Raw genomic sequence first — 21,604 nt, forward strand, 5'->3', positions numbered from 1 at the left:
ACAACTGTACCAAAGCATGTAGTCCTGCCCTAGTGGTAGCATGCAAGGTTATCTATTCCCAGTAGTTATCTCCTTTGACTCTTTGCCAGGCAATTCAGTGCATTCCTTGGCATGACTACACAGACATTGTTATGGCCAATGACGTATAAGTAGGTGTGCTTAATCAGCTTTTGTCAACGTAGCCCAATAATATATATAAAGAATGATAGTGCCCCTTTGCTCCCAGAGGTCCCACTGCATACCTTGAGACATGGAGAGAATGAAAGAATCATAGAATCATAGAATAGTAGAGTTGGAAGGGGCCTACAAGGCCATCGAGACCAACCCCCTGCTCAACGCAGGAATCCAAATCAAAGCATGCCCGACGGATGACTGTCCAGCTGCCTCTTGAATGCCTCCAGTGTCAGAGAGCCCACTACCTCTCTAGGTAATTGGTGCCATTGTCATATGGCTTTAACAGTTAGGAAGTTTTTCCTGGTGTCCAGTCGAAATCTGGCTTCCTGCAACTTGAGCCCATTATTCCGTGTCCTGCACTCTCGGACAATCGAGAAGAGATCCCGGCCCTCCTCTATGTGACAACCTTTCATGTACTTGAAGAGTGCTATCATATCTCCCCTCAGCCTTCTCTTCTCCAGGCTAAACATGCCCAGTTCTTTTAGTCTCTCCTCATAGGGCTTTGTTTCCAGTCCCCTGATCATCTTTGTTGCCCTTCTCTAAACCCGTTCCAGTTTGTCTGCATCCTTCTTGAAGTGCGGAGACCAGAACTGGATGCAGTATTCAAGATGAGGCCTAACCAGTGCTGAATAGAGTTAATGCAGCCTAATATAGCATTTGCCTTTTTTGCAGCCACATCACACTGTTGGCTCATATTCAGCTTGTGATCAACGACAATTTCAAGATCCTTCTCACATGTCGTACTGCTGAGCCAAGTATCCCCCATCTTATAACTGTGCATTTGGTTTCTTTTTCCTAAGTGTAGAACTTTGCATTTATCCCTGTTGAATTTCATTCTGTTGTTTTCAGCCCAATGCTCCAGCCGATCAAGGTCCATTGGCATTTTGTTTCTGTCTTCCACGGTATTAGCTATGCCCCCCAATTTTGTATCATCTGCAAATTTGATATGCATGCTTTGTACCTCCTCATCCAAGTCGTTCATAAAAATGTTAAAGAGCAGTGGGCCCAGGACTGAGCCCTGTGGTACCCCACTCGTTACTTCCGCCCAGTTTGAGAAGAAACCATTGATAAGCACTCTTTGAGTATGATTCTGGAGCGAACTGTGGATCCATCTGATAGTTGTTCAATCCAGCCCACATTTAGCTAGCTTGCTAATCAGAATATCATGGGGCACTTTGTCAAAAGCTTTGCTGAAGTCGAGATATATTATGTCCACAGCATTCCCACAGTCTACAAGGGAGGTTACCCGATCAAAAAATGAGATGAGATTAGTTTGGCAGGACTTGTTCTTCATAAATCCATGTTGGCTCCTAGTAATCACTGCATTGCTTTCAAGGTGCTTACAGATTGACTGCTTTATCATCTGCTCCAGAATTTTTCCAGGGATTGATGTTAGGCTGACTGGGTACTGGCACTGTGCTGGGGCTCAGGCCTTTTTTCTTACTACTTTCCACCTCTTGCTGCTGCTGCTGCTGCCACTGGAAAAATAGCATCATAAATTGGTGTGAAAATAGGAGAGGAAGATTTGGGTGAGATTTGGGCAAGAGGGATATTGTTTGTGTGCTCCTGGGAACTGTGGGTTAGGGATGTTGGAGAATTCTGATAAAATGGAAATGGAAGCAGAAATTGCCAATGTTTGCTTGTTCATCCAAAGTACAGAATGGAAATCAATGAAGGTAAGACAATCAGTTTTCTACTTGTTGTTCTTGATGTTAGTCCACAGTTTTTACGTAAGAAAACATAATCGATGACACTTTCCCCCTAAATTTGCATTGCATTTCCTTTGCATTGAAATGAATGTTATGGAAATAACGTAATGATAACATACATAATATTTCAACACAATGGACAACGAGATGAATAACATAGTTTCTGTCAGAAAGCAAACTGCTTCAGTGGAATGGAAGCAGTGCTGCCTGCGACAAATGCAGGGCAGAATGGAAATGGATGCCTCCTTATATTCCTAGTGTGGAGGAGTATGCCAAATTTGGATTGTCTTGTAAATAAGTGTAGTTTCCTCCCCACTTTTTGGAAATAGCTCTACTTATTTCCGAGCCAATGCACTGTGAGTTTTGGGGAGCTCATCATGAAAATAAGGGACCAGAAAGTAATGCAGCCATGCTACTTAGCTAGCTGGCACACAGAAGAACTACCACAGGCATATCTTGGTCAGAGCATACTTCATGTTGATGCCTGATGACATGATTTAAAACTTGGACAGCCTAATTACAGTGTACACAAAACTTGCTCTCCCAGGCATTTTAGCATGTGTTTTCAAATTGTTTTTAAATGTTTTAAATTGTGTTTTTAAATGGTTTTTTTGTGTTTTAAAATTTGTACATTTGTTTTTAATTGCTGTAAACTGCCCAGAGAGCTTCGGCTATGGGGTGGTATATAAATGTAATAAATAAATAAAATAAATAAATAAAATCCCAGCTTACTCAGAAAGAGCAACATCCAATCACATAATAAACGTTGCTCTCTACACCTACCATTGTAAGTTGATTCACCCTGTTCATATGAAGAATTCTGGGAAATTCTAGAGTTTTAGGGTCTTTCTTTTATGAATGTTTATTAGGATGTAAAACCACTCTTGTTCTAGCAAGTTTCCCAGCCCCTGGGATTGTAAATTGGACCTCAAAGTAACTTCCATGGAATTGAATGGGACTTAGTCCCACATAAGTGTGCATAGCATTGCAATCTTATTCCCCCCCCCCCATTTCTAAGTCAGACTGTGTGTTCCTGGCAATTCAAATGGACATGGGACTTCATTACTGATTTATATAATACTGAGACTCCTGTGTGAAAAGAATTTACAGACAAGGCACTACTAATATAAAAGGAGCGTCTGGAATGTTGGTGATGTCACACTAGCTCAGCCAATATGTGTTGATGTCGTGAGCTTCATTACCAAAAGTGCAATACAATGTAGAAAAAATAAACAGTCAAGAGCAGAGATGAACAATTAAGTTCAAATGTATACTGTATAATTCCCATTTTCATTCTGGAGGTGTTTGAATCTGGCAAAGATGCATGCCACCTTGTTGTCCATGCAATTTGCCACTTGTAAATTTATCATTAAGCAGACTGATGAGATACTCTGTGATTGGGTGGCCATGTGTGTAATGTATGTTTTTCTTCAATTTTAGTCAGAGTTGGTGAAGCAGATCAAAAGAAGCCACAAGCTCTTGAAGGGAATTAAGCAAAGCAAATATCTCAAATGGAGCCAATCTGCATTTAAGTATTTGTAAAGAAAGCAAACACAGAAAAGAGCTCTATAATCTAAACCTTGGTTATCTAAAATCCCTAGCTTTTAACATTCAACATGCATTGCTAATAGCAGAGTAAATAATGAACCAATTTATTTTCAAATTTCAGTCCATCTGAAGTGTATCCAGATGTATCTATAAGGGACTCACAATATTCTGTGGCTCCCTAGTGCATATTCACTGCATATTTAGAAAGGCAACTCTCTGCTCCATGGTGCATACTTTTATGTGGGAAAAGCACTTTTTATGTTGCGGCATAAAGTGGTTCTAAAGGCCTGAGCTAGGAATGGGGAACTTGTGATCCTCCAGATGTTATTGGACTACAACTCCCATAATCTCTGACCAATCAAGGCTGATGAGACTTGGACCTCAAAGGCTAAATGTTCCCTGTTCCTGGCCTAAACTCTCCGGTTAGATTTTTGGGTTCAATCTGAGTTTATCAAGAGATTGTTGTGGTGAGCAACATGCCCCCCAAATCTGGCCAATTGGGAAGTGGCTGGGTGAAAATGCTTTTTGTTCGTTTGTTTGTTTAGGGAAGGAGGTACTGAGAATTGTGGCAGATGCAGCAGCAGCATTCCCTTCTCTCCCCTCCCAGTTTTCAAAAAGTGAATGTGGTTATTGAGCAGGCAACATCAGCAGCTGTGATGCCTTCATCAGCAACCATCTTCCAGCACCTGCCAGTGATCCTCCCCCAGATGCACTCTGTAACATCTTTCCAAAGCTGCATTGTGGGGGAAAAACTATGGTGGGCATCAGGAGGTGGCTGCCAGTGGAGGCATCACTCCCACTGTTTGTGGCACCTGCTTGATAACCCCTTTTTTCTTTTTAGAAGCTCGGTGACAAAAAAGTAAAAGCTGCTGTCACTGCTGCCACTTCCAGCAAGCCTGCTCCCCTGAAAGTAACAGAATGTCCACTGTCTGTCCCCTGGGGAAAAAAGTCACCAAAATGGATGTCCATATTCACCCCCTGGGAATGGGGCAGCCAATCTGGATTGGCGGCCATGTGAACCCACCTTTAATGGGTTCCCATATGTAGTTCAAATAAATGAGGTTGAATGGTGTTTGTAGAACTATAGGGTTAGAAGAGCCCCAAAGGCAATCAGGTCCAACCCCCTGCCCAAAGGTAGAGGCAACCAATGAGCAACTTCCTATCTTCCCCAGACCCAATTATTGCAGATTGCAAGAAAAGAGGAGAAAAAAAGCTGCCACTACCCAGATGATGGTAGCGATTTATAGATAAGTGAAGAAAGCCACAAAGGATTTTTTTAAAATCCCCCAAACAAAATCTGATTCAAACAAGTCATCAGTGTTAGGTTTCTATTCCATCCATCTGTCCAGAGGAAGATTCCTTTCCTTACAAGTTGTAACATGACACTCAGATCCTGAGGATAAGCAAAATTAATTTGGCAAACATTTCAACAGGATTTTCTTTTCTTTTCGCAGGTGCAACTTCCCATATCCTAACTTCTTCCATTGTTGGAACAGGCCTGAGGCCAGGAGGGGGCAAATGGGGGCACCCCCCAAGCTGTGCTTTGCCTCCCCTAGGAGTTTGGGAGGGAAATATACAGATAACATACAGTGATCTGAAAAATTGGCTACCCTACGTTACCCTTTGCTCTTTTAAAGCACTCACTGTACTCACAATCATAGTGGCTATTTTTTTCTTCTTTTTCTTGATTACTTGATGGCAAAGGCTGAAAACAGTCTTAGAGGAATAGAAATATTGCTGTGTATACTACAGTCAGCTAGCTGGCCACATAGGCTATAACTCAGGCCTAATTTCTGATTTTCCCAATATGTACAGCTGAGTGTGAACCCTTTTTAGGTTTCTGTACCTAAAAATCAACCAAGCAGCCAGTAAGAAATATCCCAATCACTTCCCACAATTAGTTTCCAAATACGTAGTTAGTAGTTTATGTAGCAGCTACTTAAAAAGCTTTCCCTTGATTGACCAACAGAAAGAAAATCTAAAGGTCAGGAACAAGACAAAAAGGAGGGACTCTCAAGGAGGAGTTAACAAGCACACCCTAAAATATTTGTTTTCTCTCTGACCTTCCCTAAACTTGTATTGTGGACAAGTTTGTTTTTTAGCTGGAACTTAAAACTGAGATAACTAATGCAGCTCAGTGTCTTTACCAAAGAAGTTCAGTTTATGGAGAATCAGACCACAGAGACAGACCACAGGTGAAAGAGGGCTGTAGTTATAGGCACAGTCAAGCTTTTGAGTCTGGTATTTCTGGGGATCTCTCAAAAAAGGGTGAGACCATTCAACAGATTAAACTTCATTCATGTAAGTTAACACACACTCTGGATGGAGGAGGCATGATGGGGAAGGTTGCTGCCTTTCCCTTACCTTGGCCTGGTTCTCACATCCTCTCCACCAGTTGGGGGGGGGATTGGCTGGTGCTATGCACCTCTCTTCTTTGAATGTCCCGCCTAGAAACACGGCTGCCCCACCTAACAAGGAAGACTGGCTACTGGGATGTGTTGCAGGTCCTGATGATTCACAGGTAGTAGAGATCTCATGGATGAGACATTAGAGGACATAAGGCAAAATCTATAGGCTGGCTATTTAACCTTCACCCTGCATTGGCAGCTTTTTGAAGTCTTGGGTGAATCTTTTGTTAATAAAAGAAGATTTCAAGAGGATTTGGGGAAACATCTTAGACTCCACTTGGCCTTTATCCGTGAAGTCTGGAGTGTCTGAAAGATATAAAGGAGAGGATAAAGGTGATGTATGTGGAATATAGCCTTTAAATGTTTTTATATCATGTTTGATACCCTTTATCACAAAATTAAAGAAAACAAACCCCCCAGCACCACAGAATTGATTTCCCTCTATTTTTTTGTAGGAGGGGTGAGGCAAAGTTGGGTTTTCACAAGTAAGACATATATGTGCTGATTTGGGTGGTAACTTTCCCATTTTTAAAAGTAGGTTTTATAAGCAGATCTCAGTTGTTTGAATACAATGAGGACCCACCAAGGTTTAATGTAATGTAATCTATTGCACAGACTAAAGATACAGATGCTTAAAGACACAGAGTCGATACATGTTTTGAGTCCCATTTCCCATTGGTTGAACAGATAAGATATGGCCAACATTTTACATGATCTTACACAGAAAAGCCAGTTTACTCTCAGTGTCATGTGATATCAGCCATTTTGGTATCATCCCCAGAAAGCCTGGTCTGATGAAACAACATTGGACCTTGAGAATTTTAATACATAAATAAACAAACTTAGGCCTGCAGTAATGTAGTGCCTATAACTGGAAGATAAATGACTGAAATTATTAACCACCTGGATAAACTCTTCAACCTTGGATTGGATAAGCAATGACCTGGACATAATGACCACCTTTAATGATCCATTTAATGAAAAATATGAAATTACTGATTAGAAATTAATAAATAGCATAATCAGGGTATGACAGAACGGATTAACCACAGTTTTAAAACAATGCCTGGAAGAGTAAATATTAGTAATACCAAGGTCTGCTTACTTTTCCAAAAAGTAAACTTATAGCTCTTGAATGATGTTTAATTATGTGGAAATGCTTGATAAGGAAGAAAACAGATGTAAATACAGATTATCTATATAACAATGAAGCTATTGATTAGATTAATTTATCTTGATGACATAGGATGGGAAGACAGAAGGGATGAAAACCAAAATACGGTCAAGCAACTATACCATATTTAAAATTCTGGTGCAAGGCAAGACAATAATGAGAGGCAGGTAAAAACTTCAAGGGCAGAGTTGCCAGATGTCCCCTATTTTAAGGGGCATCCTTTATTTTAAATGATTATCGTTCTTCTAAAGCCCCAAAGCCACATGGATCAAATGTTGCCTGATTTCAAATGCTATTCTTTTATTTGTTTTCATGCATAAAAGTGATCATGAGATAGTATTAGTTTGACTTTCAGTTTTTACTGACGGGCAGAGCAATCCAACTTGCCGGAGGCCAGCGGGAGGAAAGCCAGAGGAGGTGGAGCTAGAGGAATGGGCCGCCACATCCAGCTGCTGCTTGGAGGCCTCCTGGAGGGGAGGACGCTAGCTGCATCAGCACGGCACAGAAGAAGAAAGCAATATACACGTTTCCTTCTGCCACCCCTTTTCCTGGCGTACCAGCTACCATGACAGAGGGCTGTGGAAGGGAGCCAAATGGGACCTGGATATCGTATAAGTCCCCCCCCTTGGCCCTTTCTTTGACATGTTCCCAGAACACCCTTTTGCAGGCCTTCTGCCAGCTCCTGTTATCAAGGCTGGCACCAGAGGTCGGCCAGGTCAGACCCTGGCTGAGGGCCCCTGCAGCCCAGAGGAGCCTCAGAAGAGCCCCTCCTTAGGGTGGGAGGGTAGCACTCCCATTCCACCGTCCATGGCAGCGTTGATTCCCGACCCTGCTGCAGATCGCAGAGAAGGAACTGCCAGCCCCCCGCAAACCATGCAGGCCCGCAACGCCTGTCCACATCCCCCGCCTACCTTTCCTGTTATAGTAAATGCTGTGAGCACTGTGCACACACACCTGCCATCAACCAAGATGGCAGCAGAGGCTTCCCTAAGGGTCTGATGCATCTGTGGCCATCTTGATTGATGGCATATGTAGTGTAGCAGCATGTGTGCCATCAACCAAGATGGCAGTGAGGGACTCCTTGTGGAGTCATTTATTAATGTTAATTACAGTCTTTGAGCATGACATTATATACTGACTGATATATGATACTTTAGAGGAGTGTGAAGAATGGGTCAAACACATTGCATGTAGACCTTCTTTCAGCTTAATGATATGCTTGAGAATGACAAGGAGGGACCATTTCTTGCTCACTCTCTGGCAATTTCTAAAGGAAGCCCCCCCCACTCCAGATGTCAGTGTCAGAAAATGAAATAATAAAAAGATGACAGTTATTGTTACAGAACAGAGCATGTTTCATTTATTGGTAAAGAGTTTCTCTGCATATTTTAGGAGGTGTCAATATTACCTTGCCAAAACAGGTGGGATGCTTTAGGGAAGATACATAGGATCCACATGCATATTGGTGTCGTTATTTGCCTACAGCCTGCTTTCAGCTTGCCTCCACTTTCTGTCTCTCTTCAACCTGCACAAATACAATGCATCAAAAAGATGAAGCAATTGTATGCATTCTTTTCCATCTCCTGATAGGGATGTGCATGTGCCATAGACCAGCTCTTTTCTGTGGTGGTGGGGAGGGGAAATAAAAGGAAGAGGTGTCCATACCTCATTTGCCTCTGCAGTAGAAATGCATCATGCAGTCATTGAACGGTACCATAAAAAAGACATATTCAGTCATTCCCTGGGAAGTGAAATACATGATGGTGTGCGTGCTTCTGGCGAGGAAGGAAATGGAGGGTGGGAGTGAAAGGGAGAACTGAGGGCTTATCTGAGCCTGATTGTTTTCCTCTGCTTCTGAGCATGTTGGGAAGAAGGGAAAAGAAATCTATCTCAAGAAATTAATTTACTATGTGATGGAAAAGCCAGCTTCACGTCTTTTGTTCTTGTAAGAAAATCCTATGTTATATTATTTATTGACAAAATTTCTAGGTCATCCTTTATCACAAGAAAGTAATCAAGAAAGTAATCAGGTGTAGACATAAAACCACAAAAAATGCTAATACGGCCTGTAAAACAATGACATCAAAATCATCCATAAAAGGAAAAAACAGAGGTGTAAAATAAAAACCTAAGATCATAAGCAACCTATTAGCTTCCTCCAAAGGCCCAGGAGAACAAGTAAGTTTTAATTTGACAATGGAATCCCAACACAGTATTATTATTATTTATTATTATGTATCACATTTATATCCCACCCTTCCTCTCAGTATCCATCCATTCCTGCAGGGAAGAGAATCCCATAGGTGGTGAAATGCCCTAGCTAGCATTACAGTAAGTTATGACCTAGCTATGTCTTTGCCTAGAGACTTGCCATTATAGAGGATACAGATAGCCATGTCCACAGTCCGCCACCCAAGAAAATATCTGGCAGGAAGGAAATATATGGCACACCTGCAAATGAACCAAGCGAGGCTTGCAGTGAGCCCCTTTGAAGGTGTGCTATCAATGAAAGCATGCTTTGAAGCCTTTGGTGTTCACTTACAGCACCAATCAGCCATTAGGAGCTCCCTAGTGCAGTCGGTCTCATCAGGTTCACTGTCAGCACTATCAGTGAGCCCTGCCGGCAAAAGGACAACCAGGAGCTCACTTTAAGCTCCTGATTGTTCCTTTGGAACTGTGTCCTTACGCCTGTCCCACATCTGGCATCATGGCCAAATTGGGACCCATGTCAGGCTGAAGTAGGCCCACAGCTGGAAATTCCTCGCCCTTGTTTTATTGCTAGAGGGAGAACTGTTTTAGGCCTCTCTCTTTCCCCTTTGCCAGTAAGTTACATACCTTCAGGTGAAGGTATAAAAATGTGGTGATGGTGCTGTTCCTTGTGGGTAGATTACACAAAAGGCATATCTCAGCAGACAGATGGAAACTAGAAGGCCTGTCTATTGCAAACCTAAGATTCTGGCGCATCCATATATTTAGCTAATTTGCTTACAACAGAGGAGTTATGCACCTGTGGGTTAGCAAGGTTTTCCTACTGGAGACAGAGAGAGTGCATTGAATTACATGAGAAATAGTATGCTCTGTGTGTGTGTGTGTGCTGGAATTGCATAAATGGTGGGATTGTCAAAAACCTGGCAAGCCACACAATACATGGCTGGTGGAGTGAGCTCAGCTTGGTGAGTCACAAGTTGTATAGGCTTCAAGTAAATAAACAAAAACAGCAAAGGTAAACTTCATCAGTGCCATTAATCCTAAATGATACCAGCTTGACAGGTCTCGGCACAACATGGGAGACACATACAAAATATACAATTTCTGGGGACAGTCGAGGAAGAAAGGAAACAAAGTGCAGCTCAGTTCTACTTCAGCTGATGCACGTGAGATTGGGTTAAAGGTTCACCACTGGTATTACTGTATCCACTAAAGCATTGTTTCTCAACCTTTTTTTTTTAACCAATCAACCCTTTTAGCTAACATAAAAACCCCACACACCCCTTCAAACCCAGCTCCTCTAATAATGCCAAACTATTGTGCACCTGTGATGATGTGCACATCATGTAATAAGCTGTGAACAATCTTCTCACTTTCCAAACATAACATTTCATACCTTCATATTTTAAAAGTTAATTTTTTACTTAAAGGGTAATATCCCCCCTCCACCAGCTTCCCAGTTGAGAAACACTGCACTAAAGCTACATAGGAGCAACAAATTCTTGTCACCAAAAGTGCTGGAAATGTTGTGTCAGGAAGATTGGCATGCAAGAACCTATATGGTGGACTTGTGAGATGGTTGAAAACTACTGGAAACTAGTTTTTCATGAGCTCACCATAATTTAAAAAAGACCAGTCATATCTAATCCCAGAAGAGTGTTGTCTAGCTCGTCTGAGCACAACCTAGACTTCATTTCTTACAGGAATCATATAAAGTTTGCAATGCTAGTTGCAAGATTGGAAATATCTTCGCATTGGAATCCCATGTGATAGACATTTGATCAGTGGTATCAATGGCTCTGGAATAAGATTTAATGCTCAATCTCATGAAACAAATTTATGTCTCCAGTAGTCAAACATGTCCTGATAATGTTGCTGAAAACTAGTATTCAACATACTGCCGACATGTTGCTAAACCTCATGAGTTGCTCTGATTGGATGCTTTATCTTTGCATAATTTTACTGCTGCTCTGGTATAACCCTATATTTTCTATGTCCTGCATCTTTATTATTTCCATTGCTATAACTGTGCTCTCATGGTTGTCATTATTATATTATTTCCCCCTTTATATTTATCATTTAAAAATATTTTCCTATATTGTTAAAATCAATAAAAAAGCTGAAGAATTTTTTCCACCCAGTTCCATAGTTAGTTATTTAAATGTCATGCCTATGTGAGCCTCTCAAGATGGTTTGCAATTAATAAACAATATAGCATTAATAATCAAGCAGTCAGTGAAAAAAACAACTTTAAAATATAATGTATACAGTTTTGGCAGATATTCAAATGTTTTCTCCAGCTCTCTGCTCATACTATACTTGGTTCTGGTTTAATACCTGGAGGGTACTGTCTTGAAAATATCATTCCCCTTTTGGCGGGGGTGGATTTGCCTCCACCCCCTCTTTTCAGAAGAAGACATTGCAGGAGAAATCTCCTGAGAAGGAGGGGTTGGTGGAGACATGGTGTGAGGCTGTTTGGGCCAATCAGGATAGGGGCTGAGTGTGGCTTATAAGCCTCTTCACTTTCACTGCAGAGAACAGGAGATTGCGGTGCTGCAGCGTCAGCGGTTTGGCCTCGTGGCTGTGGCCCTTTCATCTTTCTCACTCGCATAATGAACAGCATCAGTGGTTTGGCCTCGTAGCCGTGGCCCTTTGATCTTGCTTGCTCACATTGTGAGCAACAGCCTCTGGAGGAAGCCCCAGCTCAATGCTGCCTCTGTTTCGTTGCTACTTTCCTCCTTTCCCTGTGGTTTTGGTTGGGTATCTTGGGGAGGGTTGGGGGGGGCAAAGACGGGATATGTGTCAGTCCTCTTCAGGGCACTGTAGACTAAAACAAACAAACCAACAACCCGGGTTACATGCACATTTTAGCGTATTTACTCCCCCCCCCAAATCATACATTTGGGGGAGAAAGTCCATTGCCCACATGTTGGCAAGTTTCACTTCCCCCCTCCCATATAGCTGCTTGCATGGTTAGATTTACATAAGAAAAGAGAAAACAAACCATTCAATTTACATTACATAAAACTGTTGGTGGGAGCCTTGTGTGGGGGCTTTTGTTTCTTCTCCTCCCTGTCCCCCCTCACACCCACCATGTTAATTGAGTGGGTAGCAATTTGCAAGCAACCTGGTTGGTTGTATTTATTATAAGATAATAATAATAATAATAATAATAAAAGTCTTTTGCCTCTTTAATTTTATTAGATACGTCCGAGATGCCTCCTAAAAAGATGAAGTAGAAAAGGGGGGTGAAGTTGATCAAGCAGGTGAACAACCATCCACCTGCCCATCCACCTTCATCTGAGGATGACGACAGTTTGGGTACCATGTGTGTGCTTGTGGCTAGAATCAAAGCATTAGAGAAGGAGAGCAAGTCTCATACTGACCCTGAGGCGGGTCCTAGTACCCAAGAACCTATTAAAAAATGCCGCCCTGGTCTCCTGCCGGGAGGAAGGGCGGGATATAAATCAAATAATAAATAAATAAATAAATCTGCTAGGTTAGCATCTAAGTCTAGTACTCTTCATGCCTTGGTTGCCAGAGTAGCTGCTTTGCAGAAAGGAGCAGTTACCAAGCCACATACGCCTTCAGATCTTAGTGTACCAGCTGAGCAGGCAATTCTGCCAACCATTCCAGTTTCTTCTCTGACCTTCCAAGAGGATCTACTTCTTCTGGTGGCTCAGACGGGTGCTTCATTTTCACCTGCCAGCTTGCCTGCACCCCCTGCTTTGGTGGTGCCTGTTGTACCTACAGTGGTGGCTTCTCCAGCCTCATTCCCAGGTGAGACACATACTTCACATGTCGAGCAAGTGGCCTTAGTCTAACAGGAGTTGTCCCAGCAGCAGTTGGTGTACTTGGGGGGGGAGTTTAATTCCCCATCAACCTCAACTCCCCTGGCCATCTGCAGCAGTGGCTTCTTGGCAGCCGGGTCCTGCTTCTGCTCTTCCAGCTTCCTCCTCCTTGCCGTTGCCACTGGGGGTTTATCCCCAGGCTGATACATCTTTTCTCTTGAGAGACCATCTGTTGCAGGCTACCTGGGAAAGGATTTGGAAGGGTGAATATATAGCCTTATTCACTGTCCTGTTCTGGGAGTCCAAGGTGAAACCAAAGGATGAAGAGGAAGCCAAAGATAAGGAGGCAGCCAAAAAGAAAAAAAAAGTAGACCGCATTTGGCCTAATTGGCTTAATGCTTATACCGTCTACCTGGGGGTCATGATGCAAGCTTACCCATCCCATGCTCTGTCGATGACAAAGTATCAGGACATTATCCACAGAGCTTTTTGTGATTTTCCGGGCATGCCATGGTTAATATACGATGATAATTTTAGGCAGCGGGCAGCTCTTGACCCAACATTGCGTTGGGACGTTGTGGCTTCGATCTATGACTACTGCCAGGCCTGCATTGGGGGAAAGGGCAGATAGTGGTCATCTTCTAGTTAAGGTGCAGATGTCTTCCACTGGCTCTGGGCAGGGGCTCCAGTGGGTTCAATCCCATCAGGTCTGTTGGGGCTATAGCAGCTCTGGTAGCTGTACAGGACGCCCTTGTCGGTTCAAGTATGCCTGTGGCATATGCGGGGGTGCTCACTCTAGTGCCTCATGTGGCAAGGCCCATAATCTCAAACAAGGGGGTGGGGACCAACAACAGCAGAAACAGGGAGCAAGGAGCAGTTGCAGTGTGCTGCAAGGCCAGTAGTCTGATTAGATTAGCTCCACTGCGGAGGCGGCTGGATTCGTATCCCAATAGGCAAGCTGCTGCTTACCTGCTAGCTGGGTTTACTGAAGATTTTCGGATGCCTTATTCAGGCCCACACGTTCCTGTAACTTCTAATCAGGCTTCTGTCCAGGAGCTAGGCGATGTCATCATCACCAAATTGGCCAAGGAAATGGCTGTGGACAGAATTTCTGGCCCTTTCCTGTACCAACCTCTGTAGGGGTTGTGGGTCTTACCTTTAGGAATTGTACCTAAGCAGCAGCCTGATGAATACCGCCTCATATACAATTTGTCCTTTCCTAAAGACAGATCTGTCCAGAGCTTGGAAAAGTTACTTTTTTGAACTACAACTCCCATCAGCCCCAGCCAGCATGGCCACTGGATAGGGCTGATGGGAGTTGTAGTTCAAAAAAGTAACTTTTCCAAGCTCTGGGCATACCACAGGAAAGTGCCTTGGTGAGGTATACTTCCTTTAACGAGGCAGTGAGGGTCATAAGGAATGGTAGGCATGCGACTTTATTAGTGAAGTGCGACATCAAGTCAGCCTTTTGCTTGTTGCCTGTTCATCCGGACAATGTTGACCTGTTGGGTTTTATGTTTCAGGGCCAGTATTACATTGACAGGGCAATGCTGATGGGTTGTTCCATCTCTTGCTCTGCCTTTGAGGCGTTTAGTATCTTCCTGGAATGGGTGGTTAGGGTCAAGTCAGGACCGGCCCCAGGCATGCTTGGGCCCTTGGGCACCAGCCTGCCCCAGGCCCCGACACTCCCCTTCTGCGATTCACAGCAGGATTGGTACCTCAGATCACAGGGCGGGAACTTCCAAGCCACCCACCATTCCCTCGCTCAACCTACCTTTCTGCTACATGCGTGCATTGCTGCCATCAACCAAGATGGCAGCAGAGACTTCAGCTCCTTAGGGAAACCTCAGTTGCCATCTTAGCTAATGGTAACGCTGCACACACAATGCGTGCAGCTGCGAAAAACAGTACAGAGAGAGGTAGGTGGAGCGGGTGAATGGCGGGCTTCTGCCCTGTGATCCATGGCAACAATCCTGCCACAGACTGCAGAAGAGGAGCACAGGGCCCCTGTAGCCCCAGGGGCCCTTGGCCAGGGCCCCACCTGGCTGCTCTTTAGAGCTGGCCCTGGGTCAAGTCTGGGCTGTCCCCCACATCCATTACTTGGATGATTTTCTGTTTGTTAGGCCTGCTGGCACTTGTTGGTGTCAGAACCTGGTCAATGCTTTTGCCAGTTTGACCTCTGAGCTCTGAGGGCCCAGCTACTAGTCTCATCTTTCTGGGCATTCAGCTTGCTACTGTGTCACAGTCTTCTAGATTGCCAGAAGACAAGCTCTCTGCTTTGAGGGACAGGTTGCAGGCAGCTGTGTCAGCCAAAAAGCTCATCCTTTTGCAACTCCAGGAGCTGGTTGGTCACCTGGTTTTTGTATCCAAGGTGGTAGCACCAGGCAGGGCGTTTTTGAGATGTCTTTGTGATGCAATAAAGGGTGTGTGTTCTCATCTCCATCACATAAGGGTGTCAGCTGGTATACTTGCAGACTTGTGGATGTGGCTTACGTTCCTTGAGGAATTCAATTGTCTTTCCTTTTGGAGGGATGAATTGGAAGCTGAGCTTCAGGTGATGTTGGACACAGTGGGTGGGCTGGGGTTTGGCATAATATTCAGCCATCTGTGGTGTGCTGAGAGGTGGCCTGATGCTTGGAGGGAGTTAGGGCTCACTGCTGACCTTACAGTCCTTGAGTTTTTCCCAATCGTTGTCACAGTGCACATTTGACCTTGTGCTTTCCAGAACCACACTGTGTGGTTCTGGTGCGACAACTTGGCGACTGTCTGCATGAATTTGCAGACTTTGCAGTCAGTTCATGTGATGTGTCTGGTCTGGGCATTTGTTTTGCAGTGCCTGCACTTTGATATCTTGTTTGTTGCATGACATGTTCCGGGTTTGCAGAACTGCATTGCTGTTGCCCTGTCTCGATTCCAGATGAAGTGTTTCAGGGAGTTGGCCTCAGGTGCAGCACACAATCCGGTCCAGATGCCATCCAATTTGTGGAACCTTGGGAATCAGAGGCAGGAGCAGCTATCATTTCTGCTTTGGCTCCCAGTACTGTGAGGCCTATCACCGCTGTTGTTCTGATTTTCAGTGCTTCCGGATGGCACAGGGCTTATCTCAGGAATGACCCATTCTGGTGGGTCACCTCATGCAAATTATGTTATCCCTGCGGGCCAAAGGCAGGGGAGTTAGTACCATTGCTGGCCACCTTTCTGCATTAGCTTTCATATCCAAGGCCTCTCTGAGTATACTTCAGATTTTAGGATACAGAAGATGTTAGAGGGTTGGGTGCATTTGTGCCCTGCGGTTCCTGGTAAGTGGAAGTCTTTGACCCCTGATATTCTCCTTCAGATTGTACATGAGTTTCACCAGCTGTGTTCATCTGGTTATGAAGCTACTTTATTTGTAGCTGCAGCCTTAACTGCCTTCTAGTGCACTTTCCGCCCGAGTGAATTCTTGGCCAGCTGTAGGCTTGACACTTTGGGCAGGGCCTTGTGTGTTGGGGATTGTGTGCTGGCCAATGCCATGGTCCGTCTCATCTTGCAGAGGTCAAAAACTGACCAGAGGGGAAGTCAGTTGTCCTGGGGTGTTGCCCATTGATTACTTTATGCCCAGTTACAGCCCTAAGGGCTTTTCTTTCTGTCTGGCCAGTGAGCCAGAGTTATTTGTTCATCCACCTTGACGGGTCTGCCCTGACACAGTTTCACTTCTGGTCCATTGTTTGGAGAGCCTTGTTGGCTTGGGCAAGACCCTGAAGTGTTTGGGGTGCATTCCTTCTGGATTGGGGCAGTTATTGCCACAGCCCTAGTGGGCCTTCCCCCGGAAGACATTCTATTTAAGGCTTATGTTTGGCTGTGATGGGTTAATTTGTTCTGACTGTTTCCTTGTTTTCTATTCTTGCAGGTTTGGGGTGACTACCAGCCCCAGCCCATGTGGTACTCTGTGGCAATTCTTATCTTCTGCTGGGCTCAGAGGAGGGCCAGTTCTTCCACAGTGGGGATACAGTTGCACCTTTCAGCTTGGGCTACTGAGCGGTGGATGGCTAAATGGGGAATATTATGGGGAGAATTTATTCTGACCATGTTACAAATAATGTCTGTCGGCCCAGTACCACATGTTCTAGTGGTACATTTGGGGGGAAAAGACTTTGTGCAGTGTTTGGGTATTGACCTGCTGCATAGGGTTACCCATGACTTTCAATGGATTAAGAGTAGTTTTCCTGACCTGTTCATTGTGTGGTCAGAGATGCTTGAGCGTACGGTTTGGCATGGCGCTGTTCATCCTATTTGAATTGACAGGGCTTGGCATTGGGTGAATAGGATGGTCCAGAAAATGGTTTTGGCTATGGGGTGGGCTTTCATACCTCATGGTCAGATATGTTATGATTCTCCCCATTTGTTTAGGGATGATGGGGTTCACCTTTCTGCACAGGGTTGTGATTTCTTTTTGGAGGACCTGACGATGGGTCTGTCTGAACTGTTTATGTTGGGTGAGAGGTGATCAAGCCACAGCTGATTGCCTCTTGTGGCATGGAGTTTGGGCAGGTGAGGAAGGCAGGTGGCAAACAACAGGTATACTGAGGCATTATTGGGCGAAGGTCACCTTTTAGGGAACCACCACTGCTTGCTGCACCTGGGGGGTGCCCTCGTGACCTGACTTGCACATCATGGTGAATGCCAAGATGGCAGGGCCATGATGCAAAGATGGGGTTCATGCCCAAGGCTCAGCCAGCAAGAAGTGATGGATTCGCTTCCCCATCCTTGGCTGGGGAGCCACAGCTGATGGCTGCTGACATGCCCAGGGGACTGGAGGGATTCTGCCCTACCAGATAGAATTTAGTCCTCACCTGCCCGAGTGGTTTGAATTTGGTTTGAATTGGTTGGATTTGGTTTAATTTGCTCAATTCAGTCAATTTGACTGCAGTTCCTTCAAAGGAGGCTTGTTTGAATATATTTGAATAAATAAATATAAGTTTACACCAATATTATGTCGCTGAGTCCTCTTTGCGGGTGTGGTGGCAAAGGGGCTTAGTCTTCACTGGTGCCTTGTAGATATACAGTAATTATAGATTCACCAAATTATAAGGCTCTATAAGAGAATCAGCTTCTGTCTACAAGCTGGAGCCTACCATGATAAAGAGCAAGCAAGCATTTACAACTATACCTTTGCAATTTTTTTGGTATTTTCTTCTTTGTTTTGATTTTCAAAAACAGAACATAAACAAATATTTGATCATATATAAACTTAAGGGTACTATTGGCTTTCAAAATACTTTTTTTATCTTTCAGGTGGATGGTTCAAGAGATGGGGAGTTTGCTTCACCGAGTATGAAGAATGAATTGAAAGAATATTTATACAGTCCAAATCATTGTATGGGCTTCTGGTACACTTCTGTTGTTACTTGATGAGTTGGTATATAGAAAAAAAATGTACCAGTCCCTGCATTTATGTTGTGGTAAAAGTATGTCCCCAGCAATAATGACAGAATTGGATTTCTTTAGCTCACATTTTGCTATGTAGGAGCATGGGTACCTTTGTTTTTATTGTCTCTGTATTCTCTATGCACTGAGAACAGTTCCTCATATTTCAGATCAAGGTGAAAGGATGATAAATGCAGTATAAATAATAGGACTGGCTTCTAAGATAAATAGGCAGCCACTTTCTCTTTGTTTGAGTGAAAGCACTTTCTAGCAAAATACAGAGTGCATGTGATATAAACCAGGAATTTGCTTTTATTTGTGACTATTTATCTTGGCAACATAGAAAAGAGAGAGTATTTTAATGGAAACTGAAGAAGGACCAGAATCTACCAAGACAGAAAATTCTAAACGGTTACAAATTTATAAAAATGAATGAAAAGAAATGCAAAATTAAATTTGTACTTGCTTTATAACAGAACAATGCTTTAGAAATCATATAGTTCAGTTCTCCATATTTCTGTATCATGATTTTTCTTTTAAAAAAGTCTTAATGAAAATTCACTAGCATTTCAGTACGTTTTCCTAGTATACACATATGTGTATGTAATTTTGCCTCATATACACATTTTTTGCAATCAATTTTCCTAACACACTTTATGTTATTTCCTCTAATATGTGCATAAAAATGCATATACACATTTGTAGACACATTTTGTACACATTATTGGGTTTTAGAACTACATCACAAAATCCCAAGAAATGTGAATTTTGAAGGATGGCTGTGTTTTAGTTAACATATTGTTCTGGAAAGTGAAAATTAGGTAGGTTTGCATTAAAATCTGAACCAAACTGAATTCCTCCTCCATCTCTAGATTTAAACTTTTACAGTATCATCACACTGGTTGTTCAACTACTTAGAACTTGAGACGCTGGTGGACAATGCAAGCCGAGAATGAAATTAATTCATAAACTCTAACCGTATTGCTTAATTGGCCATCCTAATAGAATGGCAGAAGCAGTAATAAGTGCCAAAAAGAAATAATGGGTATTATATTAAAATTAATTAAAGCAAAACTCTTAAATTGTCATTCGCATTTGGAAAATAGGAATTTTCTCTGAGAATCCATCTTAATTATGATAGAATTGTAAAAGAAACCAGCCAAGGATAAGCTCTGGAGAATCGGAATAAAATGCTTAGCATGACAAGGTCATTGTTGGAAGTCAAACACGCCCCTCTGGTAAGCGAGGTGTGGTATATTTACTTGAGACATACTTGAAAAACTGAGATGAGACATGGATTATAATGACTGTTGCCTCAAAGTATCTCTGTGATCGAATGAGCTTGCAGTCCTACAGATCTTATAAATAATCACTGAATTCAGTGACACTTACTTCTATGTTGAGGTAATGATGGCGACCAGGAATGTCTTTTAAACAGCTTTAATTTTTCTACAAGCTATACCTTTTTCTGGCAAAAATGGACCTGACATCAGTCACATGACCTGCCTCCATCTCACCCGCCAGCTTCAGGTTAGATGAGAGTAATCATAAGGATGTCTTTGAAAACAGTTTGGAAACTTTACTTGGTCCAAAACATGGTTGCCACAGTTTTAATTGGAGATGGCAGATCAGACTATGTTTTGATACTGAGATTTTGTATTTATATTGGTTACCAGTTACAGTAAGATGCTAGTTTTGATCTTTAAATATTTATTTCACCAGTGAAGCAATTGTTTTGAATTTCAACCTATCCATCATTGGGGGTATGGGGTGAGGAGATGTAGTGAGCTAGTTCTAAGAACATTGATCACAGGAAGCGCAGTGAGCCTGCAGATTCTGGAGGGTTTGTCCACTCCATTTTCTCTATTAATTAATTAATTAGTCTTGAAACTTTCCACTTACCATTCTGCAGGAGGTCCTGAGCTGTTATCCTAGAAATGCAACTTCTCATGCTCTTTCTGCTAAGACTAAGCAGAAATGACAGAATTAATGGGTACAATATATATTTAGAAGTAAATTCCACCAATTTCAATGGGACTTACTCTTAGTAAGTACGTTTAGGACCGCAGCCTTAATAACTGAAGAATAAGGCTGCAATCCTAACCTCACCCCACTTACGTGGGAGTGAGCCCCACTGAATTCAGTATAACTTTATTAAAAATAAAGGATTATGGATTATAGGATTATGCTGCAAATGAACAATCAGTTTTTATTTATCTGTATTTGGTGCCTTATTAGTGTGGTTTCAGCTATTTGGTTTCAGCAAATCGAACAATGAGTAATGGTAAAATGGCTCCCTCCTATCTGTCTGTCTGTGTGACTGTCTGTCTGTCTGGCCTGTTCTGGATGGGGTTGCACTCCCCTGGAAGGAGCAGGTCCATAGCTTGAGGGTATGAACCAGGATGGTGTAGTGGTTAGAGTGCCTGACTGGGACCTGGAAGGCCAGGGTTCAAATCCCCGCTTGGCTATGAAGTTCACTGGATGACCTTGAGCCAGTCACTATCTCAGCCTAACCTACCTTACAGGGTTGTTGTGAGGATAAAATTGGGAGGGGAGGAACCATGTTTATATTCCCTTTTGAGCTCCTTTGAGAAAATGTGGGATGTAAATGTACTACTATTATTATAAATAATAATAATGATGATGATGATGATGGATTCAACATCATCACTGTAGATCTCCTCCGTGGCTAGGGCTGCCTATTTCCAGCTTTGGCTTGCCAGCTATGGTCTCCTTTGGACAGAGGTGACTGTCCAGTGATATTCCATGCTCTGGTAACTTCCAGACTGCATTATTGCAATGTGCTCTATATGGACCTGCACTTGAAGATGACTCAGAAACTTCAACTGGTTCAAAATGCAGTAGCCAGATTACAGGCTGGGGTTCCATTTAGAACTCACGTTTTAAAACAGCTGCATTGATTACCAGTTTGTTTCCAGGCCCAATTCAAGATGCTCATGTTAGTGTTTAAAGCCCTAAATGACTTAGGACACAAATATCTGAAAGATCACCTCCCTCCCTACAAACTCTCTTGCATTTTAAGATCAGCAGAGGAAGCCCTCTTGGTAGTTGAGAAGTTGGGGGTGGCTTCCTGGGAGTGGGCATTTTCTGCTGCAGCCACTAAATTGTGGAGCTCCCACCACATAGAGATGTGTCTGGCACTTTCACTGTGTAGCTTTTGTTGTG

The sequence above is a fragment of the Rhineura floridana genome, chromosome 2, assembly GCF_030035675.1.
Source record: "Rhineura floridana isolate rRhiFlo1 chromosome 2, rRhiFlo1.hap2, whole genome shotgun sequence".
Classification (NCBI taxonomy): Eukaryota; Metazoa; Chordata; class Lepidosauria; order Squamata; family Rhineuridae; genus Rhineura; species Rhineura floridana.